Source organism: Mus pahari, chromosome 5, assembly GCF_900095145.1.
Source record: "Mus pahari chromosome 5, PAHARI_EIJ_v1.1, whole genome shotgun sequence".
NCBI classification, from domain to species: domain Eukaryota; kingdom Metazoa; phylum Chordata; class Mammalia; order Rodentia; family Muridae; genus Mus; species Mus pahari.
The window spans coordinates 162,943,641-162,946,877 of record NC_034594.1 but is presented as its reverse complement, the minus strand read 5'-3'; positions in this window follow the sequence as shown (position 1 = coordinate 162,946,877).

The following is a 3,237-nucleotide window of genomic DNA, read 5'->3' as shown; positions in this document are numbered from 1 at the left end:
ACATGTACTGAATATACAAGGTGAACATATAACAAGGTGATAACATGTACTGAATATTAATTCAGAAGAGATCAGGCCCTCCTAGAATGTAGAATGTATGCTGCTACTTATTTTTTATTTCTCACAACAGTTCTGCACTATCCTCATTTTATAGCTGCAGACACACACGTGCATGCACGCATGCACACATACATACATACACGAGAGAGAGAGAGAGACAGAGAGAGAGACAGAGAGAGAGAGAACTTGGATCTGAACCCTAGCCTTTGAAGCTTGGTATTTACCACCCCACACTAGGTTACTAACCAAACAGAGAAAGCATACCAAGTACCAAGCATTGTGCAATCCTTTAATCATTACAGATCCCAGAAAGGGTCCTGACATCCTATTACAATCATTATAGATCCCAGAAAGGATCCTTTAATCATTACAGATCCCAGAAAGGATCTTTTAATCATTACAGATCCCAGAAAGGGTCCTGACATCCTATTACAGCACAGCCATGTTAAGTGCCCAAGGTCACCCAGCTAGTAAAAACTGAAGGTAGATTTTAGGTCCACATGGCCACTCATGGTGGTACATGCCTTTAATCCCTGCACTCAGAAGGCAGAAGCAGGAGGATCTCTGTAAGTTTGGGGCTAGCCTGATCTATAGAGGGAATTTCAGGACAGTCAGGGCTACGTAGAGGGACCCCGTCTGGGGGAAAATAAAATAAAAAATATAATATATAATATATATATATATATATATATATATATATATATATCACCCACATGGCCCCTCCTTAGTTATGATGTCCTTTTCCACTCCCACAGACTCCCTAGGTAATAAATAGACTTTGTGTATGGTTACAATGTTATGAACAGAACCCTGTCATGTGCAAGAAGAACACATGAGAAGGAGAGCAAGAGTAATATAAACATCTGCAGGGAAAATTAGAGCTGATCGACCATGCCAGAAACCTAGGGAGTTGTTGTCAACCAACTCTTCTTGTTAACAAAAGAGAGGACAAATGACCTTTAAGCACAAGGAGCCTAAACAAACAAGAACCCCCGATTCCATGTAGAGACAAGAGGTTATCTGTCAGATCTGGTAAGAGATGATCTCCAATTCTCACAGATTATAGGCAAATAATATCTACTATATTTTTCCAGTTTGGGACTTTTGAAAGGGAGTCTGTTTGCAAGTAATCTAAATGACTGGGCAAAGACAGAAAGGTACACAACATTCAACCCCTGGCTCCCCTTTCTGAACATTTGTGTTTTTAAAAACAGGTTGGGCTGGGGATGTAGCTCAGGCAGTAGAGTGGCTCTCTGGTATGCAGGAAATCTTGGGTTTGCCCTCAGCACTGCCTAAAACTGAACCTGATGGCACATGCCTACAATCTCAGTACTTAGGAGGCTGAGGCAGGAGGACCAGGAGTTCAAGGTTATCCTCTGCTCCTTAGTGAGCTCCTTAGTTTAAGGCCAGTCTAGATTATTTGAGATTCCATATCGAAAACAAAACAAAAATAAGTAAAACAAAAACAAGTAAATAAAAGTTTCCAATGCAATCCTGTTATGTTGGCCAGGCTGTGGGCCTTGGTGATTCTTCTGACTTAGCCCCCAAATAAGTGGGACTACAGGCGTGTGCCCAGCTTGAGCATGTTTGTTTGTTTCTTTAGGAGCTGTCACAGGCTCCACAGTACCTGAGACCATTAACATCTATGAATACTTAAGATAAATTTTGTTGAGCATTAAAAACACAATTCATATTTTTATAAATTCACAAAGTAACTTTTTTGTTTTGTTTTTCGAGACAGGGTTTCTCTGTATAGTCCTGGCAGTCCTGAAACTCACTTTGTAGACCAGGCTGGCCTTGAACTCAGAAATCTGCCTGCCTCTGCCTCCCCAGTGCTGGGATTAAAGGCATGTGCCACCACGCCTGGCACAAAGTAAACGTTTTCTGCGCAGATTAAGCCCACTGGATTCCTCATTTAGTTATTTTTTTTCTTTCAGAGACTCAATAATCTAATTCAGTTACTCAATAATCTAAAACACTCTCCAAAGGAACATGTACAAAGTCATGTTGGGAAGAATTTAACAGTGTTTCTCTTTTTTCCTTAACATAGTGTGTTTGTTGGGGAGGGCACCTGTGTGATGGTCAGAGAACAACTCTGCAGGTGCTGAGAAACTGAACTCAGGTTTGCCAGGCTTGTCAGCAAGAGACGTTACTCGCCCACTGAGCAGTCTCGCTCTATAAGAGCTTTTACTTTTCCTAAAGAAATTAATTAATTTACAAAATACTTTGTGGAGCTATTCACAGCATGAGGAACTCCCCAGTGGCTGTATCACCATAGACAATGCCTTGTCCCTCAGCACCCTCAAACTGTTAATAGTAGTCCTATCTCCCCATGACTGAAGGTTTATGGGCTTGGTCTTGTGCAGGTCCTCCTGCAGGCAGCTGCAGCCACTGTGAATTCATTAGCGCCACAGCCATGCTTAGTGAAGCGCATCTTTAACCCCAACACTCAGGGAGCAGAGATAGGTGGATTCCCATGAATTCGGGTCAACCTGCCTACAGAGTCCCGGGTGAGACCCTGTCTAAAAAGGGAGGATCAGGGAGAGAGAGTGAGTAAATCTCAACTCCTGGCACCCCGTGTTTGCACGCACAGCTTCCTAAAGGGTAGCAGGCTGACTCTGTCTGAGGCCCAGTAGGACCCCGAGGCTTCCGGAGCTCTGTCCTCATCCGGTCCCGGGATGTGCAAGTCCACGGTTAGCCTATGCACAGACTTTGGTTACTGATGGGGAAACAGGAGGCAGACAGGGGCTGCACCTGTCCATCACCTCCTTCAGTCAGTCCTCTGAGCGGATGGAGCCGCCCGACTCCATCCACGCAAGGGCCTGCTTCTGAGGAAGCCTCTTTCTCTGGGCGGACGGAAACCTTTTCTGGCGCTCTCCTTCCAAGATAACCCGAGGCTAAACGCTGCGGAGTGAGCGCAGAGAAAGGCCTGGCAGCTCCAGCAAACCACAGAGCTGAGAACGCCTGCCTTGGGATCCTCGTACGGCCTCACACGCTTGACCCCGCCCCTCTTCTCGGCAACTCCCTGATTGGCTTTTTGGCCTGCCGGAACGCTCAATGATTGGATGGAGGGTCGCACTACGCGATACGAGATGGCCTTGGGGCGGGGACTGCCGGCAAGAGCTTGGCGCAATGAGCTCAGCTTCACTTAGTAAGCAGCGCAGGCGAGCGCGCAGC